The following is a 22,833-nucleotide window of genomic DNA, read 5'->3' as shown; positions in this document are numbered from 1 at the left end:
GAAAACAGCGGTGCATATTTTGTATGGTTGGATGGAAATGGGATCAAGGGTGGCAAGTTTTCTTAAACCCTTCTGGTGGCAGGGAAATGGATCCCTGCTTTCAGCGATTCTCTTGGGGTTTTAAAGTAAGCGGGGATCGCCGCTGTAGACCGCCCCTCGTTCAAGGGACTCATGATTCCACAGGAACTGCAACCAGGTAAATGGGAAGCATGGAGACTAGTAAGCCAGATTTTTATTTTTTCGCAACAAAATTTTACTTTTAAGATAGCAGAAGAAGCAGCCCTGGGCAAAGGTTGCAACGCCTTTTTAAAGCTCAATTTTCCCCAAAGATCCACCTCCAAAAGCATCATACTGTACAAACATCATAACATGTGACAGAAAGAGGTGGAAATTTGAGTCCTTAACTGGTCACTTTGTCAGTCAAGATCCCCATGAATGGCAGGTCCCTGCTTGTCTTTCACCTTTCGGGCAATTGTTCATATTTTCCATTCATGTTCAATCAGTCATTTCCTTATCTGTGTTGCACATTTCTTTATTTGTGCATTGATAGCTGACGTTTTCTCCCATTTCCTGTTCTGAGGGCTATTTGCAATCTTCTGCTGATGTGATCCTTGGAGATTATAGCAACTTGTGGTTTGGTGACCTGGAACCTCTTTGGTTAATATGTGTGATCTTTGGTTTGACTTTTCTTTACAATTAAACCGTTTTTCATTCAATTTCTAGTCTTCACTCATGTTTTCCCTGAGCTTTCATTCCTAAAACTGACTGAGAGTAATAACCACCACTAGTAGAAACCTTCTTTGACCATTGAACAGGTCTCTGTAGTTTTCCATTGCTATTAATGGAGGTGATGCTTAATAATAATAATAATAATAATAATAATAATAATAATAATAGCCAACTCTTGGCAGCTTCTACCATATATGAAAAAATAATAAAACATTTAACCTTAAAAAGCTTCCCGATATAGGATTGCTTTCAGATGTTTCCTAAATGTTATATAATTAAAGATAAAGGGACCCCTGACCATTAGGTCCAGTCGTGACCAACTCTGGGGTTGCGGCGCTCATCTCACTTTATTGGCCAAAGGAGCCGGCATACAGCTTCCAGGTCATGTGGCCAGCATGACTAAGCCGCTTCTGGTGAACCAGAGCAGCGCACGGAAATGCCGTTTACCTTCCCGCCGGAGTGGTACCTATTTATCTACTTGCACTTTGACGTGCTTTCGAACTGCTAGGTTGGCAGGAGCAGGGACCGAGCAACAGGAGCTCACCCCGTCGTGGGGATTCGAACCACCGACCTTCTGATCGGCAAGTCCTAGGCTCTGTGGTTTAACCCACAGCGCCACCCGCGTCCCTTCTGTTATATAATTACTTATGTCTTTAACAGGGCGGGTGCCACTATCAAGAAGGCCTTCTGCCTGGTTATCTGTAACTTCGCTTCTCGCAGTGTGGAAGCCGGTAGAAGGCCCTCGGTGCTGGATCTCAGTGTGTGGGCAGAACAAGGGGGTGGAGACGCTCCTTTAGGTATACAGGGCCGAGGTTCTGCTTGCAGTTCTTCCCAGAGGAGCTGTTGTGTAAGGGAGTTTAAAGTCTAAATTACCACTGGGTCTAATTGGATTGCTCTCAGCAGAGTCTTTAGTTGTCGCATGCTTTTGTGTGTATGCTTGTGCATGTGCAAATGCACTTACCTACATGCATTAATTCATAACAGGGGTGACATTGAAAAGAGACAAAAGCATTTGCCCATTTGGAGTGAGGGCAACGGAACCCCAGAAACATTACCTTCATTCTGAACTGGCTTCATTTGCCTTCAGTGGCATCATCATACGGTTGAGTCTGATTGGTTAGTATGATGACACCATCACATTCACAATGTGATCCTTGATTGGGTGCAATTACCATTCCGATTACGTTTCCGAGCACAAATCACAGTGTCGGTGCTGACCTTTAAAGCCCTAAATGGCCTCAGTTCTGTATACCTGAAAGAGCGTCTCTACCCCCATCGTTCAGCCCAGACACTGAGGTCCAGCTCTGATGGCCTTCTGGTGGTTCCCTCACTGCGAGAAGTGAGGTTACAGGGGACCAGGCAGAGGGCCTTCTTGGTAGTAGTACCCGCTCTGTGGAGCACCCTCCCATCAGATGTCAAAGAAATTAAGAGCTATCTGACATTTAGAAGACATCTGAAGGCCTGTTTAGGGAAGTTTTTAATGAATTATGTTTTAATGTATTTTTAACCGTTGGTTGGAAGCTGCCCAGAGTGGCTGGGGAAACCCAGCCAGATGGGCGGGGTATAAATAAATTATTATTATTATTATTATTATTATTATTATTATTATTATTATTATTATTATTACTATTCCTAGGAAGGAGACCACCCAGTTTCATGAAGTTGGCACCCAAGCACAACAACTGATGGCTGGAGTGACCATGAATGTTGCAGGGTGCTCAAAGCCCTGGAAAGCTCTTCCACAGAGAGTACAGCCAGGATAAGGCCATTAGTCAGACTAAGTTTATTAAATTTAAATTACTTGCTGAAAAGTACTGATGAAAATTTAAATTTGTTGCAATTAATTATTTCTAACACTCCTAGGCTTCTCTCGCTCTTTTTGTTAACACGCCTCTGTGGAAGCAGCAGACTTTAATGATCCCTGAGACTATCTGATGCGATTCTAAAAACGAAGTGGCAAATTTACAATACTAATATCTTTTCTATCTCTCGCCATTAAAGATGCATGTGAGTTGAGGCAGCTCTGAAAACACTCCCAGCTTCTGTAATGGTCAGAAGCCGTGGGATTATTTGCGGAGAATTTCCACCCTAGCAGGTATTCTCAACCTTTGCCACAGTGTTTTGTGCCTAAGCAGTGATCAAAACAGCTTGAATTCCCCCCAAGCACTCAGCCAGTTAGCAATTATATGCTCGCATATTTGTGTATATTTGCACTTTTGCCTCATTCGTTTTATCTAATAGGCTGCAGCCCATATAAAAGTAATAAGTACATGGATAGGAGTGAACCGGTAGATTTTCTAAAAGCTTTTGACACTGGTTCTCCCCAAAGACTCCTGGTTAGGCATGGGCGTGGGGGGGGGGGGTTTAGAATTCAATTCAGTTTGCATTTGCAGTCAAAACTACATCATATGCACTTTCTGAGACAAGAGGAGAACTGAGAAGCAGTGATGTTGAGGCACCTAATCATAAGCCTGCATTTTTATCAAAGCTTATATATTGCAATCAAGGCTTGTATTTAAAAATGAGCTTAAAAAAAGGATTTTCAAATGTTTCATGCCAGGCAGAAAGAACCTTGGCAAGAGGTTTTTCTCCTAAGACAAGGGGGCCCCATTGATTTATAGTAGAAAAACAATTCTCAAAGTCATAAAAAGGGAGAATTACATATGCTGCCCCAAGGCTGAAAAAACACAATTAAGAATGGGTAAATAGTAAAATAATACCAATGTGCCTCCCAGTAAAATGAGCCAGATCTTCTTTCTAAGGTTGAAAGGCCAAGAGCAGTGAAAAAGGCAACTGGCTTGGCTAGAAGAAAAGAGAGCATTTTTGGGAAATCTTTTAAAGCTGTTTTTTACTGAGTTCCTTTTTACTTTACAAAGGCTTTATTCTTTTAAAAGGCTACTTATGATAAGTGAATGAAATATATTAGCTTAAATACATTGGCTTAAATGTAATTATGCAAAGGATTTAAGGAATGCTAGATTCTTATTTCATATGGTTGTAAGAGTTGTATTTATCCTGAAATTAAGTCAGCCACCAGTCTAGCCCCCCTGCTAGACAGAAGACGCCATCCAAGCACTCTTGATATATAGTTGTCAGGCATTTGTTTAGAAACCTTAAATGAAGGAAATCTTTCAATGTTGATGTGAACTCAAGATCCTTGACATCTGTTGAACATAAAAATGTAAGATTAAACATTTGTTTTAGAAGGCAATAGGGCAAGAGGTGAGCTGGTAATTAAGATTCCATGTAAGATATATTATTACTTATTTGTCACATATATAGCTCTTTGTCTCCCTTATAAGGGCAAGGAAGTGGGTGTATCTTTTGTGGGTGTATCTTTTGTGATTGGTTCTACCAAACAGCCAATAGGAATTTCAACCAGGCTGATTGGACAGAGGCAGCCACAGGAGGAGCAAAGGGGGCTGGATTAAGGGAATATAAGTGCTGGCCAGGATGGCAAGAGGCCAGGCCAGAGCTTGGTAACCATATACCACTGAGCCTCTCATTTATTTGTCTGACAAATAAATTATTATTTTAATTTCTCTATTGCTGCGTTGAATATTTCATTCCAGCTAAGCGTTAACCACAAGCAGGGTGCTACAATGTAGTCCTCCAAACAAACAAGATGTAAGATCTTCTAGGACCTAGGGGTCCAGTGCTAGTTCTACATATAAGCTAAACAAGCTATAGCTTAGGGCCCCACTCTCTTGGGGGCCCCCAAAAAAATATAAAGGGAAAAAACAAACTGGATGTACATTTCCAAAATATAAGATAAAAAACAAATAAAATAAAACCTACATACAGCAACTGTGTTTTGTGTTGTGTAGGCTCCTATGATGTAAGTAATGGGCCCCAACTGCTAGCCTGCTCCCTAAAATATCACTGGTTGGTTCTTTTCTATATATAGGGTGCCTACATGTGCAAATGGCTTTAGATACCTATTAGGTCCATAAATTGGGACACGGGTGGCGCTGTGGGTTAAACCACAGAGCCTAGGACTTGCCGATCAGAAGGTCGGCGGTTCGAATCCCCGCAACAGGGTGAGCTCCCGTTGCTCGGTCCCTGCTCCTGTTCACCTAGCAGTTCGAAAGCACGTCAAAGTGCAAGTAGATAAATAAGTACCGCTCCGGTGGGAAGGTAAACAGTGCTTCCGTGCGCTGCTCTGGTTCGCCAGAAGCGGCTTAGTCATGCTGGCCACATGACCCATAAGCTGTACGCCGGCTCCCTTGGCCAATAAAGTGAGATGAGCGCCGCAACCCCAGAGTCGGTCACGACTGGACCTAATAGTCAGGGGTCCCTCTACCTTTACCTAGGTCCATAAATTACCATATAGCATATATTCAACATAAAAAACAGCGACAATTTGTTGTTGACAAAGGACAGCTGGACATATAAAGGGCCCCATTACCTTCAGTAGCTTAGGGCCTCATCAAACCTCAATCTGGCCCTGTAGGAGTCTTAGTGGACTTCGTGCTATTTTTCTAGAAAAAGAGGTGCCAAAACTCAACACGCATGCCTCCCATGTTCTCTTTTAATGGCAATAGCCTGAGAGGTGCCAGAACAAAAAAAGCTAAGGCTAGGCTGCATCAACGGAAATACAGTGGTACCTCAGGTTACAGACGCTTCAGGTTACAGACGCTTCAGGTTACAGATGCTTCAGGTTACAGACGCTTCAGGTTACACACTCCACTAACCCAGAAATAGTGCTTCAGGTTAAGAACTTTGCTTCAGGATGAGAACAGAAATCGCACGGCGGCAGCGGGAGGCCCCATTAGCTAAAGTGATGCCTCAGGTTAAGAACAGTTTCAGGCTAAGAACGGACCTCCAGAACAAATTAAGTTCTTAACCCGAGGTACCACTGTATAGTGTTCAGATCAAGGGAAGTAATAGTACCACTCTATTCTGCGTTGGTCAGACCACACCTGGAATACTGTGTCCAGTTCTGGTCTCCACGGTTTAAGAAGGATGTTGACAAGCTGGAAGGTGCGCAGAGGAGGGCAGCCAAGATGATCAGGGGTCTGGAAACCAAGCCTGATGAGGAACGGTTGAAGGAGCTGGGCATGATTGACTTGGAAAAGAGGAGACTGAGAGGAGATAGAATAGGCGCCTTCAAATATCTCAAGGGCTGCCACAAGGAGGATGGAGCAAGCTTTTTTTCTTCTGCTCTGGAGGGTAGGACTCGAACCAATGGCTTCGTTACAAGAAAGGAGATTCCAACTAAACATCACGTAAAACTTCAACAATAAGAGCTGCTGGTCTGTGGAACGGACTCCCACAAAAGGTGGTGGACTCTCCTTCGTTGGAGCTTTTTAAGCAGAGATTGGATGGCCATCTGTCATGGATGCTTTAGTTGAGATTCCTGCATTGCAGGGGGTTGGACTAGATGACCCCTGGGGTCCCAAATCTACAATAACACGGTATTTACAAGAATGCATATACTGGAAGGAAATGTGCGCAAATAATAATAATAATAATAATAATCAGGGCAGCTAACATCATAAAACTAACACAGTATACAAAGAACATAAAAACAGGCAATCAATTAATTGATATCATAGTAATAATAACAAACACAAATGCATTGAGTAAAGTATGGAATACTTCCCTCTGGAAAAGCTGGGAATGGAGTAGCTTGGAATTGTTAGCAGTGAGTCTTTAGAGAGGGAAAGTCTCAGGAGGTGAGATCTCCTCTTTCAAAAGTTTCTGTTCAGTAAGAAAAATAAAGACCAAAAAAATAAAAAAAACAAAGTTGTTCACGTACCCTGAGTAATATCAGCATCATCAAACTGTGCTCACCAACAAACGTAGCTTGGCATTTGTTTTCCATTCTCTCATATAAAAAAAAATCTTTTAAATTGTTAATCATGGTCTGTCTCCCAAGGAATTCATATTTTAATGGTCTAAGCACAGAGACCAAAGCACAGCATTCCTGCTAAGAGCAGGAGAGGAATTTGTGGGTAAATGGAGAAGGAAATAAAACCCCATCGGACATTATGTGTTGTGCACCTTTATAAAATAATGATTGAATCACTTGCAGGATATTTGAAAGCAGCTGAAAATGAACCTGAAAGGAATGTTGTTGTTTTACTGCTATGTTTTATTTATTGACTCATTTTAAAAGAAATGTCTAGACCGGCCTTCATCCTACTGATTCCAGGGTGGTGTACAATAATAAAAACACAATATTTTAATACATTTTTTATTTTAAAAACCGCAATATTGTTTAAAAGCAAATTTGCAACTCAGTGCCTTTGACGCCTGATCTAAGGTTAAAACAATGACATGTTAGCTAGCAGAAAACAACCATTAGTTAATTATCAACCTAGCAAGAGCTCAGAAGAAAACTACTGTGGAGAAACATTAACAATACATATTTAGCCACTTTCCATTTCTGTGTCAATTGAACCAATTATACTTAACAAAAGGCCCACCTGTAGTTCTCACAGTGGCCAACCAAGTGCCTATGAGGTGCCTGCAAGCAGGACCCTAGTGTCTTCTTTCTTTGGCGATCACTCGTAGCCGAGTAAGATTGTCTTCCATAAACACGGTTTTAACAGTGAGTCTGTAAGTGACTGTGGAGGCCAATTCTGGATTCGCACGTCCGTCCACAGTGGGGACATAGGTTTCTGGGCAGGAGTTGATCATGGTGAGGGTTTGCCAAGCGTGCCTTCTGTCGGAATCTCCACCTGGCCAAGCTGATAAAGTTCATCTTCCCCCGACTGCTTCGGAATCGCTCCCGAAGAATAATTAACGACCTTGAGCCTTTGATGAGGCTCCAACGCACGTTCCCCCATTTAGCAGAGAATCCAAAACAGCACAGGGAAGTGATGAGATTTATGGCTACATCGCTATGCTTTATTTCTTACTACGCAGACAAAAATACATCCTCTCCCTGTGAGAGCAGAGAGCAACTGAAACAAAGGAACAGCAAACCAGTAACGTCACATCCGTCTCCCTTCTCCCGTGAGACTTCCAACAGCCTGGAAGGTCTCTGGAATGTAAACAGAGTCTTGTGACTCCACGCAGCTGCTCTGTGGCAAACAGAAACTAACACCTTCCTCTTAGCGTGTTTCTCCCTTTTGTCCTGAGTTCAAGCATCTTCAAAGCCCATGACATCTTTGGTAAAGGCTGTTCTCCAACTGGAGTGCTCGCAGGCCAGCGTTTCCCAGTTAGTGTTTATACTACATTTTTTAAGATTTGCCTTGAGACAGTCTTTAAACCTCTTTTGTTGACCACCAGCATTACACTTTCCATTTCTAAGTTTGGAAGAGAGTAGCTGCTTTGGAAGATGAGAATCAGGCATCTGAACAACATGGCCAGTCCAACGAGGTTGATGTTGAAGAATCATTGCTTCGACATTGCAAGCAGGACCTGAGTGTAACAGCACCCTCCCCACTTGTGTTACACAGTGACTAATGTTTGGTAGAATACTGCTTCAGGCAGTAGAGGCAGAACACAGCGATCATGGATAGTAGCCTTACCCTCCATGAATTTCTCTAATACTCTTTGAAAGGTTTGTGGACGATTGGGTGCCTTTTTTGGACTATCTGAGGAAATAGTATGATGAACTCGCAAGCAGGATTTGAGCTATGAGCAACAGAAGTAATTAGATTTTGGCATTGTGGTTATCATTGGATAGCCAGAAGACAGAGAGCAGCAAAAGGGGAGAAACAACAACTGCATGGGAAAAGGTGGGATCAACAAAAATAGGAGAAAAGACAAAATGTTGTTTTGACTGTATAAGTCAAATAAAATGCAATTGAAAAGGGGGGAAATGCTCTTTTAAAGCCATCCTAATTGGTGGCCATCACAACATCTTGTGATATTCCTCTGTCATGCCCTATCCTTCCTCGCTGTTTTTCTAAACTGAAAAGCCCCAGTTGCTGTAACCACATTGGGGAGATGTTCCAACCCCTTGGTCATTTTAGCAGACCCTTTCTGAACTTTATTTCCAGTCCTGTAAGTTCCCTTCCTGAAGGGATGTGGCCAGAACAATGAACTGTACTTCTTCTCAAAGGCAGCTCAGGTTTGGTGCCATATAATCTTCCTTTCTTGCCAACCACAAGCAAACAGAGTGGTGTGTGATTTATCTGCTCAATTACTGTGCTGTGAGGAGAGCAGAGGGGACAGTTCAGTCCTTAGTACTGTAGATTGCATTTTGCTGGCCAAGAAGTCTTCCTCAACCAATTTTGGTCCAAGTTCTACTTGGGCAGTTTATTCATCAAGTCGAATGCATCAGGGAGACCAGAGGAGAGGTGTGCAATCTATCTTCCTACACAAGCTTTCTGTTCCCTCCTTTTCCTTTTCTAGACCGGCCTATTCTAGGTGTGTTACCCATCAGCGTGATGAATCACCAAAATGCTTTGTTTGCCCTATTCTCTATGTGAATCACTAGAAAGGTTTGCTGGTGGACAGTTGAGGGAATTAGATCATGATACGATACAATATCTTTATTGTCATTGTCCCATGCAGAACAATGAAATTGAAAAATCTACATAAGACATTCAAAAACCCCTAAAAACTCTGAAACCCCATTTTAAAATGCAATATACTATAGAGACTCCTTATGCTGCATTTAGAACCAGAATTGCATTTGTGTAGAAACTGTTTCTCAGGTGGCTAGTTCTGGTCTTTATAACCCTATACCTTCTTCCAGAAGGCAGAAGCTGAAAGAGATCATTTCCAGGGTGTGTACTATCCTGCGCTATCTCTGCAGCTTTCTTATGACACCTGGAAGCATAGATTTGATCTAAGGTGGGAAGAGTGCACCCAATTATTCTCTCTGCAGTCTTTACAACCCTGGACAGCATTGTTTTTTCCCTGGCCATGCAGCTCCCAAACCACACACACAGACCATAAATTGTTTTTCCGGAGGATTCTGAGAAAATATAACCTCTGCTGTGCTCTCTTCATCAGGTCTTTGCTGTTTTCTCCCTAGGTTCGGTCATCTCTCAACTCCATTCCCAGAAACTGAAACACCGAGACCTGTTCCACACACTTCCTCTCAATAATAAGTGGCTGAACAATAATTCTCACTGAGGGGTCTCCTCTCAGCATGGTCCCACATCCTTCAGGGAACAATCCACACCATTGCCCAGAAGGAGCAAATGGAGGCTGCCTTCCTTATCCTGGATTCTGCCACTTGAAGAGGGCAGGAGGGAAGGAGAATGAGGTCCAAAAGAAAGGAAGAGCAGTGGCAGCAAGGAGTTAGAAGTGGGGGCCCTACAGGCATGTAGTCCTTGGCTGATACCCAGAAACGCTGACCTTTGACAATGAACTTGCCTAAGCTATGGCACTTCAGATTACAGCAGGGGGCATGTTTAGCTGAATGGTTCTCCATACAACAGGGGTGCAAAAAGTCTAGCGAAGACTTTTCTGCCAGTGTAGCTTCCTGCTGGAGAAGACTCTTGAGAGTCCCAAGGATTGCAAGAAGATCAGACCTCTCCATTCTGAAGGAAATTAGCCGAGTGCTCACTGGAAGGACAGATCCTGAAGCTGAGGCTTCAATACTTTGGCCACCTCATGAGAAGAGAAGACTCCCTGGAAAAGACCCTGATGTTGGAAAAGATGGAGGGCACAAGGAGAAGGGGATGATGGAGGACAAGATGGTTGGACAGTATTCTTGAAGCTACCAGCATGATTTTGACCAAACTGCGTGAGGCAGTGGAAGACAGGAGTGCCTGGCGTGCTCTGGTCCATGGGGTCACGAAGAGTTGGACACGACTAAACAACAACAAGCTTCCTGGGGGAAAGGGTTGATTGTTAAACCTGGTTGGTAGGCATCCATCTGTCGTGGGAAACAAAGGAGGAATGTGCCTTTGGAGGTGAAGTCAAACTGTTAGAAGGTGCAGTGCTTGCTGTGGCTGTAGAGACTAGTACAGGAGAGACATGTTGTGTTGCAGCCGGGGCAGATGAAGGTGTCCGGTTGTTCTGCTGCAGATGCACCATGGCATTTCTCCTCTCTGCACTCCTCCCAATGGTCATTCTTTCTCTGGTCACTGCTGTGGATACACAACCTGACTGTGTGTCATCAGTTACTGTGGTCACCTCAAGGGATTCCCACAGGACAGGGTTGATGTTGCTAGACTTTGTGTCACATTTGCAGACATCTTTGCATTGCAGAGTTGGCCTGCCAACAGGCCTGGAGCCTGAAGCCACGTCCTTGGGGATCCTGCCATCTTCCATTTTTTGTAACATGTCCAAGCCAGCGGCCGTTGACATCGCTGAGTTTGGAGGGCAAACATGCTGGGAATGTGGACTTTGAGAAGCACATCTTTGTCTGAGACTTTGTCCTGCCATGTGATACCCAAAATCCTCCTGATGCAACGGACATGTGTACAGTGGTGGAGGAAGGGCGTGCGGGGGGGTGCGGTCCGCCCTGTGTGTGTGTGTGTGACAAAATGAGGGTTTTTTATTTTTAAAAATGGGCTCACAAAACTTTTTAGGAGTGACGTGGTGGCTTAGGCACCTGCAGGTTCCACACCTGCCTACTGCCTCTCCCTCAGCCAGTGTGGAGCCAGTGTGGTGTACTAGTTAAGAGTGGTAGTCTCTTAATCTGGTGAACCAGGTTCGATTCCCCGCTCCTCCGCATGCAGCTGCTGGGTGACCTTGGGCCAGTCACACTTCTCTGAAGTCTCTCAGCCTCACTCACCTCACAGAGCGTTTGTTGTGGGGGAAGAAGGGAAAGGAGATTGTTAGCCACTTTGAGACTCCTTAGGGTAGTGATAAAGCGGGATATCAAATCCAAACTCTTCTCCTCTTCTTCTTCTCAGCCGCCCTACAGCAGAGGCAGCAGAGGGTCTCCAAGTGTCGGAGAGGCTCGCCCCATCCCCCATGGGCGGATTGCCCCACCCCCAGCTGCAGGACACGCCCCCGCAGCAGGCACCCGGGCAGCTAGCTACACCGCTGCATGTGGAAGAGGTTGAGGTGTCGCTCCTGACAGGTGTAAGTGTTGGAGATAAGCAGTGTCCAGTGCACAGCGGAATGATGAAAAGTACGTGCCAACATGCTCTATATTACTTTATTTACACTTCAAAGCTGGTAATTTACAGAAAAACATCTTCCCTCTGCCGGAGCAGAGAAAGGCATCCTCTCTCCTCTAAAGCACGGAGAGAATCACACTGAACTGCAAAGAACAGTGAAAAACAGGAAACCAGTGTACGTCACATCCAGTCTCCTTTCCCGTGAGAAAACCCAACAGCACTTGACTGTGGAATGTAAACATTGTCTTGTGACAAGCACTTCGCTGTTCAGTGAAGGAAGCAGAAACCAACATCCTCCCCCTTTCTGTGAACATCACTGGGCAGCGTGTTCGTACAATATCAGTACAAACCCAACTTCTGCACATAGGTACAGTGTTGATCCCTTGATACAATCTTGGACAATACATCAGCAGGAATTTCATTACCTGGCATATAGGACACCGTTACGAGTCCCTTTTGAATACGTTCCCTAGCATGTTGCAACTTTAATTGCAAGTGCTTCGTGCTTTGCTTACAACCTTCAGAATTCAGCAAAGCCAAACATGCTTTGTTGTCCTGGTAAACCTGGATTGGACATTTGACAGGAATTTTCATGTCTTTGCACAATTGTAACAACCATTCACAATCCTTAAGTGAATAAGACAGTGCATTCAGTTCAGCTTCACAAGTACTTAAGCTAACTGTTGTTTGCTTCTTGCATGACCAATCAAATAGACCCTGATTGTACTTATAGCAAACTCCAGACGTACTTTTCCTGTCTGTAGTGTCACTTCCAAAACTTGCATCTGCAAATATCTCAAGACCACCAGACTTCTGATTGTTAAATCTCAGTCTGTAATGCATAGTGCCTTTCAAATACCGCGCTATGCGTTTCAGAGCTTTCCAATCCTTAACAGTAGGATTGTTGACTTGTCTGCTTAGCAAATTACAGCTAACAGCAATGTCAGGTCTTGAACATCTGGCAATGAAGTTTAGCTTGCCTAGCACACTTCTGTACAGTGTAGTATCAGAAAATGCTTCTCCAGTGTCATCTACCTGATAACCTGTTGTCATTGGTGTGTCTACAGGGTTAGCATCCATCAGGTTTAGTTTGCTTAACACATCAGCAATTTTACGTGACTGGTGTACTAGAATGTTACCATCTTGATCTCTCTCTATTTCCAGAGATAGGTAGTTGTTTACCTCACCAAGATCTTTCATGTCAAAGTGCTCTTTCAATTGAGCTAGGGCATTATTGTACATTGTGATATCCTTCCAAAAGAATAAAAGATCATCAACATAAAACAAACAATACAGTTTCTTTTGCCCCTCCTCTTTGACAAATACACATGGATCAGCTTTCCCTTGCTTAAAACCTAGAGAAAACAATACTTCAGTGAGTTTTGTGTGCCAACACCGTGCACTTTGTTTGAGACCATAAAGGGACTTCTTCAGAGCACAAACAAATCCCTGTTTTACCTGTACGCCATCAGGTGGAAGCATATAAAGTGATTCATCTAGAGATCTGTACAGAAAAGCTGTATTCACATCATGGTGACTAATGTGTAGATTCTCTTCTGCAGCTAGCTTGAGCATAAGCCTAATGCTCTCATACCTCACGGTGGGTGAGTAGGTCTCGTGATAGTCTTCACCTGGTACCTGTGCAAAACCTCTGGCTACCAATCTGGCTTTGTGTCTGACTATCTTGCCATTTTGATCTGTCTTCGCTTTGAAGACCCATTTGCTTCCAAGCAGTTTCATTCCTGGAACTACTGGAACAAGGTCCCATGTTTTGTTCCTTTCCAAGGAATCAAGCTCAGCCTTCATGGCATTTAACCATGGCTCAGCTTCCTTTGAATCCAAATCCTGGATTTCTTGGAAACTTGAAGGTTCAAACACCTTCTTGGTGCTTTTAACAGCTGTTACTGCTATTTTAGCAAACTCATCAGCAAATCTCTTTGGAGGTCTGCCTTTTGTTGCTCTCTGTGACCTGCGAATTAGCCTTAAGTCTTCAACACTCTCCTCTTCCTTCTTAGGAGAAAAGTGACCTATTGTGAACAATGGTTCCTCCAATTCTTGATCAGAGCTTTCAGAGGGTCGCATAGAGGCTTTCGCACTCTTGAAATCCTCTGAATCACCCAATTCAGTTTCAGACTCAGAATCAGAACCTTCATCAGTGGGTGTGGGTTGTTGCGGTTGCTTTTGACTATCCTCAGTTTCATCACTGTCATCAGGATAACATTGGAAAATTCCCACATTCTCCCCCCACTTGGCATTGTACTCAACACTTCTTGTGAGCTTAATTTCCTTAGAGTCAGTCATCATTATTCTGTAAGACCCTTTCTGATAACCTAGAAAGATACCATGCAATCCACGCTTGTCTAACTTGGAGTTTTGTGGTGAGTGAACCCACATGTCAGAACCAAAAATTTTCATGTGTTTGATGTATGGCTTCTTGCCAAACATCTTCTCATAGGGGGTACAACCAATCGCTGAAGATAACCTGCGATTATAACTGTAAGTGAAACATGAGAGAGCTTCGGCCCAATAACTCTCTGGAAGATTGGCATCATGCAGCAAGGTTTTTAACCCTTGAAGCAATGTCTGATTTCCTCGTTCCGCAAGTCCATTCTGCCATGGCGAGCGAGGACTAGACAAATCGTGTTGAATTCCTTTCTCAGTCAGAAAAGCTTCAAACTGCTGAGAAGTGAATTCTCCCCCGCGATCACTGAAAAGAGTCTTTACCTTCTTACCATGCACATTTCCCAACCAAGCACAGAATTCCTTGAACCTTGGAAAAGCCTCTGATTTCTGCTTGAGATTGTACACATAAATATACCTGGAAAATGCATCAATGAGAACCATGAAGTACCTGTTTCCACCCAAAGAGGGCGCTAGTGGTCCAACCAAATCAGCATGAACAACCTGGTATGGTTCTGTAGCTTGCCTACTAGACACCTTACCTTTCGCAGCCATTTTCACCTTGTTTGCTGCGCATGCCTTGCACTTCATGTGGTACCTGCAGGGTTTAATAGTCATACCTTCAACCAAGGCAGGCATTTTAGATACTGCCTCAAAATGCAAATGACCAAATTTTCGATGAAAATCGTGAATACATTCTGCATGCAAACTTTTGTTAGAACCTGCAATGCAACAAGTGTCATCCTGCACAACATCATCAAAATACAAAACATACAAACGATCAACATATTCAGCATGCAATACATAATCATTTTTCTTTGTGATGATGCACCTTTTGTTCTTAAAGGAAACGTCAATTTTCCGCTCATTCAGCTGTCCAACGCTGAGCAGATTATGCTTGGCATCTGGCACATAAAGCACATCCTGTATCGATAAGTCCAAACTGTGAAGAACAACAGTTCCGTAGCCTTTACTGGGGATTGTGTGGTCATCCGCCTGGTGAATCGCACCTTCCTGCGGTGTAAAAGACACGAACAGTCGCTTATCGTTGCACATGTGGTGGGTCGCCGCTGAATCAACAACGAAGAAAGATCTAGACGTCTTCTGGACCTCTGCAACCTTTGGAGTGAAGCGTGAGACCATTGCCTTGTGCTGCGTTGTCCTGGACACCGGACCTTTGCCTTTGCCTCGGCCTTTTCCACGCGATGAGCTTTCGCTGCGCTGCTCTGTCTTGGCCCTGGGATATCTGCATTCCCTCTTCATATGGCCTAGACGTCCACACGTGTAGCATTTCACTGCCTTCAAAGCTTTGGCGCCATCTGGTGGTTCCACTGCACCATGGGATGACGTCTGTGAAGTCTCCCCCTTGTTGATGCAGCTAGCACCCCGGCGATCCGCTTCATTCAATATCACGGCAGTAACATAGTCCACTGTTAGCTGAGCAGTTGGCTGTACAGCAATCTGAGTCGCAACAGACTCCCAACCTGAACCCAAAGATTGTAGTATCATAAAGGAATACACTTCCTCTGGAAAGTTGAGTCCTCTCTGTTGCAGCTCATGTCTCAGATTCTGCATCTCCATCAGATGTATACGCACATCTCCACCTTCAGCAAGAGCCATATTATGCAGCTTGTTAAAGTAAAACATTGTGGACCCAGCTTCTGTCCTCAAGTGAGCCTCTCTCAAAGCGTCCCAAATTTCTCTGGCTGAGGTCTTATCACGCAACAGACAGAGCTCTTCTGGGGATACTATCAACGTAAGAGTTCCCCTTGCCTTGGAATCCATAGCTTTCCATTCATCTGTAACTGGAGCTGGGGGGGTCTCTGTAATAACTTTAAACAGACCCTCTTTCCGCAGAATAGCCTCTGCATAGAGAACCCAGTCCACATAGTTCTTCCTATTGAGCTTAGGAATCCCACAAGCATCCTGAAGGGCCATCATGCCTTTGGCATTAGCCTTTAGCGTCATCTTTGCTGCTTTAAATCAGGCTGCTTTATACATGCTGCGTCTGTGTACAGCTGCTTCAATCCAAAAGCAAATTCAAAACAGCCTCTGCCTGTGAACCTGTGCCTTTCTGCTTAACTGCTTTGCTTATCTGCAGCTGCTTCAAACCGCATTCCAAAGGCAAGTTCAAAAGTGAAAGTTCTCTCTGCTGTCTTAAATTCATGCTGCGACACTGCTGCAGCTGCTTTACTTTCGATTTCCCCCAGCATAGGAAAAATTTATCCTTCTAGCCTTTTGCCTGTGCCACGGCAAAACCGGCTATAAAAGTTCAAAGTCCAGCCATAAAGCCATTAATTAGAAGCTGGCAGGCTGTCCGGAGCTGTAGCACATACCTCATCAAATCACCTCGACGCGCAGAGATATCGTCCGATCCGGCCCTCTGCATTCCGATCCTTTGCCGGCACTCCAATTCTTTGCTCCTTTGTTCCTTTGCCAGGAGCCCGACTTCTGGAGTCCATTCTCAAAACACTGCGTTTTTCTGGGCCCGGAACCAAATGTTGGAGATAAGCAGTGTCCAGTGCACAGCGGAATGATGAAAAGTACGTGCCAACATGCTCTATATTACTTTATTTACACTTCAAAGCTGGTAATTTACAGAAAAACATCTTCCCTCTGCCGGAGCAGAGAAAGGCATCCTCTCTCCTCTAAAGCACGGAGAGAATCACACTGAACTGCAAAGAACAGTGAAAAACAGGAAACCAGTGTACGTCACATCCAGTCTCCTTTCCCGTGAGAAAACCCAACAGCACTTGACTGTGGAATGTAAACATTGTCTTGTGACAAGCACTTCGCTGCTCAGTGAAGGAAGCAGAAACCAACAGTAAGTTGCCCACGACTTGCATCCGTAAAGCAACATGCTCAATGCACAAGCCTGGTAGACCTTCATCTGGGTATCTGTTACATCACATTCTCCCATACCCTTTTGAAGAGGCAAGCCATTGCCATAGCTGCCTTGCCAATACGCCTGTTAAGCTCTTTGTCAATGGAGAGGTTGCTGGTTATGGTGGAACCCAGGTAGACAAAACTGTCACTTCAACCATATATGGAGGGCTGAAAATTCCAACCCCTGATCTAATGAGAACATGGGAGGAGCCCTCCTGCCTCAAACTAAAGACCAGTCTTTTCCATTTAAGGCCCCATAACTGCCTTACCAATAACTCTGGCATAAGGTAAAGGGACCCCTGACCATTAGGTCCAGTCGTGGATGACTCTGGGGTTGCAGTGCTCATCTCGTTTTACTGGCTGAGGGAGCCGCCGTACAGCTTCCGGGTCATGTGGCCAGCATGACTAAGCCGCTTCTGGCGAACCAGAGCAGCACACAGAAACACCATTTACCTTCCCGCTGGAGTGGTACCTATTTATCTACTTGCACTTTGATGTGCTTTCGAACTGCTAGGTTGGCAGGAGCAGGGACCGAGCAACGGGAGCTCACCCCGTCACAGGGATTCGAACCGCCAACCTTCTGATCAGCAAGCCCTAGGCTCTGTGGTTTAGACCACAGGGCCACCCGCGTCTCAACTCTGGCATAAGGATCTCCTAACAGCTCTCAGCACCCTTAAGAAACTACACCTCCCAGAATTCTTTGAGGGGCAGCCATGACTGTATAAAGTGTTCCTCACTCTTGTCTTATGCAGTGGGGGCAGAGACCACGGATTCTGACACATCGCAGCGCTGAAGCGATAGGCCACAGAATCTGTGGCTGGATCTAAACACATTAAAAAAGCATTAGAGGAAAATGGAAAAAAACCCACATTGCTGAAACATCAAACTCCACAGCGCAATCTGGTGCCGCACGTTTATGATGCAATTATGACGATAGAATTGCCTGAATGCAGCTGAGTCCTGTGTCAGCTTTCAGGGTGTCACAGAGCTCTTTCTCCCCTTAGAAGCAAACACAAGGGAGCTTTCACAACATAATATTGCCACAGAAAGGAAGACCTGAAGGTCTAGCCCTTCTTCTAATGGAACGACTCATGAGCAAACTTGTCAGCAGCTAATTCTGCACCCCACAGCTTGTTAACTGTGATGATGTTTGAGAGTGCCAGTGGCATCTACACAAATTGTTTTTTTTTAATATGAAGGAAGCTAGCCTTGTAACACGCGTCTGCAGCTGTGGCTCTTGTCCTTTCCCATTTTGAAAAACGGCTGAGGAAACAATTTATTTACTTGATGTTATTCAGGAGAGTTTGTTTGCAGCCTGGGCATCTGAGTTGGCACACTGGTAGTTCATTAGAGCTTGGGATGAGAGTCTGCTCAGGATGTTACATTTCTGCCAGATGCCTTCACCCTCCTGACATATCAGGGTTCTCCTCCTCCCGTCCCTCTTCTTCTTCTTCTTCTTCTTCTTCTTCTTCTTCTTCTTCTTCTTCCTCTTCTTCTTGCCAGCTTGAGAAATCAGCAAAACTCTCCTCTAGTCAATTACAAATGGAAGACGATGCAGAAATGCCACTTCGAATCCTCATGTAAGTTGATCAAAATCAACTGAGTTCCCACGGGGGGAAGATTTCTCCTCCTCATCAGAACTCCGTTAGCAATCTGAAAATTAAACTTGTGCCAAAGGATGGATTGGCCCTGAGGGGACGACTCAGTGAGTCTGCCAGCCTCCAGAAAACCCTCAAAACTAATGGCTCAGAACTGTCACAGGAACAGCATTGAGGGCCAAGATTAGTTGCTTTCTTCCTTGGACTCGGAGGGTCTATTAAATGACCCCTGAGTGCAGCACGTCAGGAGAACGCTACCTCTGAGTGCCTGGCAAGACATAATGGCTCAGATTCACAGAAAGTGAAATTGAAATCCATGACTATTTTGGTCTTTGGGAAAGATGATAGGCAAGAGACCTGGCATAGGGAGGGGACTGCCCCCAACAAATCTCTCTGGATTTCAGGGAGCATGCAGGTCTCTGATGAGCTGACTTTAAGGTGCCCAGCTGCTCATCACCAAACACGAGAATTAATAGAGCTATGGCTCAGTGGTGGGGTATCTGCTTTTCATGAAGAAGGTCCTTGGTTCAATCCCCAGCATCTCCAGGTAGGACTAAGAACGTCCCTGGAGAGCCACTGCCAGTCAGTGTAGAAAATAACACTTGGCTCACTTACAGACTTTCCAAGTGTCCCTATTTTCCAGGGACAGTTCTGGATTTACAGAAGCTGCCCCAGTTTCTGATTTGATCCCAGAATGTCCTACTTTTCCTTAGGACATCCCTATTTTCATTGGAGAAATGTTGGAGGGGATGGAGTTATATGACCCCTGAGCCAAGGAAATTATTATTGTTGTTGTTGTTGTTGTTGTTGTTGTTGTTGTTGTTGTTGTTGTCTTTGCCTGTTGTCTTTGTCCATGGAGTTTTCTTGGCAGGGATACTGGAGTGGCTTGCTGGTTCCTGCTCCAGGTGGATCACGTTTGGTCAAAACTCTCCACTATGACCTGCCCATCTTGGGTGCCCTGCACGGCATAGTTCATAGCTTCTCTGACTTATTCAAGCCCCTTCGCCACGGCAAGGCAGTGATCCATGAAGGGGAAAGACTGAAGCTGAGACTTCAATACTTTGGCCACCTCATGAGAAGAGAAGACTCCCTGGAAAAGACCCAGATGTTGGGAAAGATGGAGGGCACAAGGAGAAGGGGAAGACAGAGGACAAGATGGTTGGACAGTGTTCTTGAAGCTACCAGCATGAGTTTGACCAAACTGCGGGAGGCAGTGGAAGACAGGAGTGCCTGGCGTGCTCTGGTCCATGGGGTCACGAAGAGTCAGACACGACTAAACGACTAAACAACAACAACAAGAACATTTATTGTTGTTGTTGTTGTTGTTGACTCCGCCCATCTGGCTACTCTGGGCGGCTCCCAACATCAAACATTAAAAACTTCCCTAAACATGGCTGTCTTCTAAAAGTCAGATTGTTGTTTATTTCCTTGACATCTGATGGGAGGGCACCACTACCAAGAAGGCCCTCTGCCTGGTTCCCTGTAACTTCACTTCTCACAGTGAGGGAACCGCCAGAATGCCCTCGGAGCTGGACCTCAGTGTCCGGGCTGAACGATAAGGGTGTAAACGCTCCTTCAGATAAGTATACAGCCTTTAGAAGACATTTGAAGGCAGTCCTGTATAGGGAAGCTGTTTAACGTTCAATGTTTTATTATGTTTATATATATGTTGGAAGTAGCCCAAGGTGGCTGGGGCAATCAAGTCAGATGGGTGGGGTATAAACACAACAACAATAACCTATTTTCATCACTTGGTACAAGGCAGAGTGCTATTTTGCATAATAGTTGCATATGCTCATTCGTACACAAATTTAGAAATAATATCCATAATTTAAAGAGAAAAACTATACCCACCACAGTGGGGAAGATAGTGAGCAGGAGACCTTTGTGTCCGCTCAGTCTGTTGCTCAGGTGCTGCTTGCTACCTTGTTGTTGTTTAGTCTTTTAGTCGTGTCCGACTGTTTGTCACCCCATGGACCAGAGCACGCAAGGCACTCCTGTCTTCCACTGTCTCCCGCAGTTTGGTCAGACTCATGCTGGTAGCTTCAAGAACACTGTCCAACCATCTCGTCTTCCGTCGTCCCCTTCTCCTTGTGCCCTCCCTCTTTCCCAACATCAGGGTCTTTTCCAGAGAGTCTTCTTTTCTCATGAGGTGGACAAAGTATTGGAGCCTCAGCTTCAGGATCTGTCCTTCCAGTGAGCCCTCAGAGCTGATTTCCTTAAGAATGGAGAGGTTTGATCTTCTTGCAGTCCACGGGACTCTCAAGAGTCTCCTCCAGCACCATAATTCAAAAGCATCAATTCTTCGGCGATCAGCCTTCTTTATGGTCCAGCTCTCACTTCCATACATCACTACTGGGAAAATAATAGCTTTAACTATACAGACCTTTGTCGGCAAGGTGATGTCTCTGCTTTTTACCTATCGATGGGCAACTCCAAGGCCCTCCTGCTCTCTCTTTGCAATCTCTTTTCTTTCTCTTTAAATAGGACTTGGCCTGGACCACCCTTTCAACAGAGAGTAGCCTCACACAGGGGACTGATAGCTTTTCCAGCAGAGGGCCGTCCTCTGTAAAGTCTAACATATGGCCGCCCTAGATGGCTTTTGACAAGCAGCTGTGTACAATGAGCTGAAGACTCACAGGAGCTCATAGGCGCGATAGGACCAGGGCCTGGCCCCGGGAAGCTGAAAGAGGGAAGGGCGAATCTGGCCATATTAGTTTCTTATCTTCTTCTTCTTTTTATTTTTTAAATATTTTTTTTATTAGATTTTCCACAATGATAACACAAACCACAAAGCAAAATGATACACAAAAACAGAAGAAGAAAAAGAAAAAAGAGGGGGGAGGGGAACAATAAACAGATAAACAATAACAACAAACTTAAATGATAACAACAAACTTAATTCTTCACAAATCCAACCTTTTAAACATCTTGGTTGACTTCCTCAAATCCCTCCCTTCTGAGTCTCCTTGTGATTAAAAGTAACTTATCCCATTTCTCCACATTGGTTTGCCATTAAAAAACAAAACAAGTCTGAGTGAAAATTCATCAGCATTTGAGTACAATGTAACTGTAACAATTTTCTAAAACTATCCAATCACTGAACATCACTTTTGATCCCTTATTTGCATAACTATCTACAGTATCCCCCTGCTGGCCCAGGGTGAGAACTTCAGTACATAACATTATGTAAGACATTTCTCCCCAACCTGGTGCTCTACAGATATTTTTGGACAACCACTCTGCAGCCGGCACAACTAAAGACACACAAGGAGCCCAGGGAGGCAGACACGCAATTAAAAACAAAAACCAAAGCATTCTAAAACACCCTTAGAACAATTGCAATTAAAAATATTCTAAAAGCAATTATGAGTAAAAACATCCTTCCACCAGTTATCTTGAGGTGCCAGAAGAAGTACTGAATACCCTTCAAAATTTCTCCAATAAAATAGGGACATTCTAAGGAAAAACAGGACATTCTGGGATCAGATTGGAAACTGGGACAACTTCTGTAAATATAGGACTGTCCCTAAGAAAAAGGGACACTTAGTAGGGTGGGTAATAAAAAACTTTTTTAAAAGAATGCCTGCTCCAAAGGTCTTATCTTACCACACTAGGGATTATATAGCTATATCTGAAATATCATGCACATTAGTTAATACCTTGACCCTCTTCCACTGAAAAGCATTGGGTGTTCAGTAGGGCGGTTCATAAAAAAAAAAACTTTTTTTGAAAATGCCTGCTCCATAGGTCTTATCTTACTACACTAGGAATTCTATAGCTATACAGTGGTACCTCAGGTTACATACGCTTCAGGTTACATACACTTCAGGTTACAGACTCCACTAACCCAGAAATAGTGCTTCAGGTTAAGAACTTTGCTTCAGGATGAGAACAGAAATTGTGCTCTGGCGGCGTGGCAGCAGCAGGAGGCCCCATTAGCTAAAGTGGTGCTTCAGGTTAAGAACAGTTTCAGGTTAAGTACGTACCTCCAGAACGAATTAAGTACTTAAACTGAAGTACCACTGTACAGTGGTACCTCTGGTTGCGAATGGGATCCATTCCAGAGCCCCATTCGCAACATGAGCAAAAAGCAACCCGCGTGCGTGTGTGCGGGTCGCGATTCACCGCTTCTGCGCATGTGCGTGTCCTTTTGCATGTCTGCACCTGCACAAGTGGCGAAACCCGAAAGTAACCCTTTCTGGTACTTCCGGGTCGCCGCAGGACGCAACTTGAAA

The 22,833-nt window shown here is 44.4% G+C and overlaps 1 protein-coding gene across 1 annotated transcript in view; it reads right to left on the bottom strand.

Moving 5' to 3' along the window:
- Window positions 1–22,833, bottom strand: part of HIF1A (hypoxia inducible factor 1 subunit alpha) — a 641,105-nt gene that overhangs the window by 247,532 nt on the left and 370,740 nt on the right. The gene's annotated exons all lie outside the window — the stretch shown is intronic.

The sequence above is a fragment of the Podarcis gaigeae genome (assembly GCF_964106915.1).
Source record: "Podarcis gaigeae genome assembly, chromosome: 1".
Classification (NCBI taxonomy): domain Eukaryota; kingdom Metazoa; phylum Chordata; class Lepidosauria; order Squamata; family Lacertidae; genus Podarcis; species Podarcis gaigeae.
This window is presented reverse-complemented; position numbering and strand designations above follow the sequence as displayed.